The sequence below is a fragment of the Rhipicephalus microplus genome, unplaced genomic scaffold (assembly GCF_043290135.1).
Source record: "Rhipicephalus microplus isolate Deutch F79 unplaced genomic scaffold, USDA_Rmic scaffold_481, whole genome shotgun sequence".
NCBI lineage: Eukaryota > Metazoa > Arthropoda > Arachnida > Ixodida > Ixodidae > Rhipicephalus > Rhipicephalus microplus.
This window is the reverse complement of record NW_027465043.1, coordinates 2501-7766: the sequence shown is the minus strand read 5'-3', so window position 1 is coordinate 7766 and position 5266 is coordinate 2501. Positions and strand designations below refer to the sequence as shown.

The window sequence follows — 5266 nt, the reverse complement described above, 5'->3', positions numbered from 1 at the left end:
GACCGAGTCGATGCAACGAAAAAGAGCGAGCATGAACGTGCTTCTTGCCGCACGGCTCCCACTCGTCTTTCGGGAAGGTTGTGCCGTAGCGAGCTCGAACGCCGTCATCTCGGAGTGCAAAATAAGCGTGTTGGGGCGCCTGAAGGTGGCCTCCGCCGCACACAGACTGCGTCCGGCCCGCCGAAGGCGAGGACGGACGCGCAGTCGAACGATTACCTGGTTGATCCTGCCAGTAATCATATGCTTGTCTCAAAGATTAAGCCATGCATGTCTAAGTACATGCCGAAATAAGGCGAAACCGCGAATGGCTCATTAAATCAGTTATGGTTCCTTAGATCGTTTCTTCCTACTTGGATAACTGTGGCAATTCTAGAGCTAATACATGCAGTGAGCCTGGAGCCCTTTGGGTAACGGGTGCTTTTATTAGACCAAGATCGATCGGGTTTCGGCCCGTATTGTGTGGTGACTCTGGATAACTTTGTGCTGATCGCATGGCCACGAGCCGGCGACGTTTCTTTCAAGTGTCTGCCTTATCAACTTTCGATGGTAGGTTACTTGCTTACCATGGTTGTTACGGGTAACGGAGAATCAGGGTTCGATTCCGGAGAGGGAGCCTGAGAAACGGCTACCACATCCAAGGAAGGCAGCAGGCGCGCAAATTACCCACTCCCGGCACGGGGAGGTAGTGACGAAAAATAACAATACGGGACTCTTTTGAGGCCCCGTAATTGAAATGAGTACACTCTAAATCCTTTAACGAGGATCAATTGGAGGGCAAGTCTGGTGCCAGCAGCCGCGGTAATTCCAGCTCCAATAGCGTATACTAAAGCTGCTGCGGTTAAAAAGCTCGTAGTTGGATCTCAGTTCCAGACGAGTAGTGCATCTACCCGATGCGACGGCTCGGACTGAACATCATGCCGGTTCTTTCTTGGTGCACTTCATTGTGTGCCTCGAGATGGCCGGTGCTTTTACTTTGAAAAAATTAGAGTGCTCAACGCAGGCGAGTCGCCTGAATAAACTTGCATGGAATAATAGAACAAGACCTCGTTTCTGTTCTGTTGGTTTTTGGAATACGAGGTAATGATTAAGAGGGACGGACGGGGGCATTCGTATTGCGGCGCTAGAGGTGAAATTCTTGGACCGTCGCAAGACGAACTACTGCGAAAGCATTTGCCAAGAATGTTTTCATTGATCAAGAACGAAAGTCAGAGGTTCGAAGGCGATCAGATACCGCCCTAGTTCTGACCATAAACGATGCCAACCAGCGATCCGCCTGAGTTACTCAAATGACTCGGCGGGCAGCTTCCGGGAAACCAAAGTATTTGGGTTCCGGGGGAAGTATGGTTGCAAAGCTGAAACTTAAAGGAATTGACGGAAGGGCACCACCAGGAGTGGAGCCTGCGGCTTAATTTGACTCAACACGGGAAAACTTACCCGGCCCGGACACTGGGAGGATTGACAGATTGAGAGCTCTTTCTTGATTCGGTGGATGGTGGTGCATGGCCGTTCTTAGTTGGTGGAGCGATTTGTCTGGTTAATTCCGATAACGAACGAGACTCTAGCCTATTAAATAGGTGCGGGGTTCCCAGCACCTTACAACCTTCTTAGAGGGACAAGCGGCTCCTAGCCGCACGAAACAGAGCAATAACAGGTCTGTGATGCCCTTAGATGTCCGGGGCCGCACGCGCGCTACACTGAAGGAAGCAGCGTGTCTTTATCCCTGTCTGAAAAGACTGGGTAACCCGTGGAACTTCTTTCGTGATTGGGATAGGGGCTTGCAATTGTTCCCCTTGAACGAGGAATTCCCAGTAAGCGCGAGTCATAAGCTCGCGTTGATTACGTCCCTGCCCTTTGTACACACCGCCCGTCGCTACTACCGATTGAATGATTTAGTGAGGTCTTCGGACCGATGTCCGGCGCGGCCTTTCGGTTGCGCCGGTCTGTTGGAAAGATGACCAAACTTGATCATTTAGAGGAAGTAAAAGTCGTAACAAGGTTTCCGTAGGTGAACCTGCGGAAGGATCATTAACGGATTGTGAAGGGTGAGCGCCTCAGCTGCGTCTGCGCCCGACACTTTCTGCCGCTGACCCCGTTTGGACGCGGGGTCGGCTTTTCCCCACGGGGCTGCCTGAATGTGGAGCGGCACCCCGTGACAAATTGTTGCGCCCAGCGGACGCCAACACCGCGACCTTGGACGGTCGGCCAGGTGGCGGACGCGGGTACAAACGGCGCAACGCACTCATAGGTCGGCTTTCGACCCGCCACTGCACCGTGGCTCGAAGCGCTCGAAATGCGCGACCCGACCGCTGCGGGACCGCCTAGTACTGTAAACAGGAGCGGCGGAGCGCGAACGGCGAGTCGTGGTTACGTCGGTAGAAGGCGAGGCTGCGCGTTCCCGAAACGCCAGCCGAGTGCCCTCCCGACCGTTCGAGCGTGCAAGAACGAGACCCGACAATCGCGCGGCGACTGCCAAGTACGAGAGGAACGGCACAAGCGTCGGCGGTCGGTCAAGGAACTGGCGATGTGACGGGTCCGCTGTGCACCAGTGCATACCGTCCCGCCGTCCGCGGCAAGCGCCTCCGCGTCCTCGGGTGACGGAGGCTGCCGGTCGGTTCTTGCAGGCGAGGGATCTCGCTGGCACCGGTTCGCGTTGACGCGCGGCCGGTCATGGCACGGCGATGCGACGGCCGAGGTGCGCAGTACTCGATGGAGGAACCGCACGCTCCGATGACCGTCCCGCCCTCCGCGGCGTATGCGTACCGACCGTAATGGTTGCAGCAGCGCCGGCCGGCTTTTGAATTCGCCACACGAAACACGGTGCGAGATCGCGGTTAGGGGAGCGTCGACGTTGCCAGGCGTTTTGCTTGCTGCCGAGGGAAAGGCGGCACGGCCACGTCGCGCTCGTCGCGATTAGCGGGTCTGCGCGCTTTGGGAAGGTGCCGCAACGACTTGCCGAAAGAGGAAGCACGGAAGAACGAGGGACTTGGACGTCCCGACAATTGAACGCACTTGCGGCCAGGCCCTTGCTGGCTTCGTTCTTCCGCCTCGAGTAGGCTCGTACGCGGCTCCGGCGCCGAAAGTGGTCCTTGGCACCGACTTCGGTGGACGTGGGAAGTGCCGCGCAAGTACGGCGCGCCTGGCTCCACCTGTTGGCTAAAGTAGGCAGCCGGATCGGCATTTTGGTGTGCGGTGGCAAACCGTGGATGCGAAAAAAGCTTGTGCGATTTCGTGGAACAAAAAGCGGGGGTCCCCCTTTTTATGCGGAGGAGACCGACCCGCCTGCCGTGGTGAACCGCGACGCCACGGTAAAAACGGGAGAGGCTTGTCGATGGGACCGTGCATCCCGCGCTCCACGGAGGCCGGGAGGCGGCCGCCCGAGGAAATGTGTAGCCGTCGAGGCCCGCATCTGCGTGCACTCTTATCCAAATGGGTGTACCGCAGGCATTTTCTGGTTAGGCGGGCCAATGAGAGCGAGCACACAACGATACCTACGGGTCCGGCTTGGAGAACCGGCTTCGACGCCTCCCGAGTATTTATAGAGGGGTGGACCACGAAAGCACTCGCAAGTAGCGAAAGCGAAACGCCGTCCGAAACACACCGTTTGCTCGATTTGCGGCAGCCGAAAAAGGCGCGGCAGAGTTTTGGAGTCCAAGCGTGCGCTGAAAAGCGCCCTTCTTGGCCACTGTTTGGCCGAGTGCCAGAAACGTTTGGTTTTGACTGTACGGAATTGAACAAACACTTTTTCACGACTCTAAGCGGTGGATCACTCGGTTCTCGGGTCGATGAAGAACGCAGCCAGCTGCGAGACTTGGTGTGAATTGCAGGACACACTGAGCACTGATTCTTTGAACGCACATTGCGGCCTTGGGTCTTCCCTTGGCTTCGTCTGTCTGAGGGTCGGATCACATATCAAGAGAGCCTTCGGCGCACAAGGGAACGTGAGCCGTCGACTCGTTTTGACCGCGTCGGCAACACGGACAGCACGCTGAACACCTCACAGCGAGCGCCAACAGCGGCCACTCAAGGGCGAGACGGTGGCGACCGTCGTGCCAGAGCCCAACCGAAACGGGGGCGACCGACTGCATTGAGGATGTGGCACCTCGTTGAGACCGCCGCAGGACTTCGAGTCGGAAGGAAGCCTGCAGGGAAAGTGCGGTCGAGGTTGCGTACTCCTCTCTGCGACCGGGCGCGCAAGAGCTGCGAGAGCCACGGACGCGCAACTTTAACGCACGGTAAACACGAGGAGCGAAAGCCGGCCAGCAAAGCTTCTCCAGCCGTGCGCAAAGTGCGCGAGATCGCAGCCTTGCGTTGCGCTTGTTGCCCTCGAAGTAAGCAGGGTGTCCCGTAGACCGGGCGCTCGAACACGCTGCGGGGCCGTGCCTCCTCCAGGCTTTGCCGCGCGAACAGGGAACGTTCGCGCGCAAAGCGCAGGGAGGTGAGGAGGCTGCGCCCGACGTTTGCGGTTCGCTGCGTACGCGGTTGATGCGGAGAGCACGGCGCGACGACTTGCCGCGAAGCGGAAAAAGTCTCCCGCACGAGTTGGCGAAACGTTGGCGAAGCTTAAGGCGTTCTCGTCGTAGTCCGCCGTCGGTCTAAGTGCTTCGCAGTTCCCGTCCCGTTCAAAAAACTGGGCCACTCCAGTTGGGGCGGGGGCGACGCTACACGAGACGATGCCTCTCGCCAGGCTGCGTGGCTGCCCTTGCGGCGGCGGCGACTGGCCTCGGCGGTGTTTGGGCTTTCGACACGGTCGTTTATCACGCAACTGCTCGGACGACGCACGCGCGCAGCGGAATGCCGCTTGCCAGCCTTGTGAAGATGTGACCCTGTACAGGGTTGCGGGCGCACTTGGTAGGGCGTCGTACTCGGTTCGCGATGGGTTTACGAACGTGTCCCGTCACTTCCACGTCACACCGGTTGTGCGCCGCACGCGTGCAGCGGGGAAGCCGATTGCCAGCCTTGTGAAGAAGTGGCCCTGTACAGGGTTGCGGGCGCACTTGGTAGGGCGAGCGCACGCGGTCGTGCAGGAAGTTGATGGAAGCGAATGTATCCGCTGTCGACCTCAGATCAGGCGAGACAACCCGCTGAATTTAAGCATATCACTAAGCGGAGGAAAAGAAACCAACAGGGATTCCCCGAGTAGCTGCGAGCGAAACGGGACCGAGCCCAGCACCGAATCCCCCGTCCTTGCAGGCGGTCGGGAAATGTGGTGTATGGGAGGCGACGTTCTCGGGTGTTTGCGACGGTGCAAGTCCCCCTGACAGGGGCT

The 5266-nt window shown here is 58.2% G+C and overlaps 2 non-coding genes and 1 pseudogene across 2 annotated transcripts; all 3 read left to right on the top strand.

Moving 5' to 3' along the window:
* Positions 1-213: 213 nt before the first annotated feature.
* LOC142794706 (small subunit ribosomal RNA) lies at positions 214-2028 on the top strand. Its single transcript, XR_012892561.1, has one exon. It is a non-coding gene; the product is annotated as a small subunit ribosomal RNA (ribosomal RNA).
* Positions 2029-3747: 1719 nt separating this feature from the next.
* LOC142794702 (5.8S ribosomal RNA) lies at positions 3748-3900 on the top strand. The gene has a single exon (XR_012892559.1). It is a non-coding gene; the product is annotated as a 5.8S ribosomal RNA (ribosomal RNA).
* A 1154-nt stretch (positions 3901-5054) lies between these two features.
* LOC142794704 (large subunit ribosomal RNA) overlaps positions 5055-5266 on the top strand; it is a pseudogene marked incomplete at its 3' end in the record, with an annotated part of 2712 nt that continues 2500 nt past the window's right edge.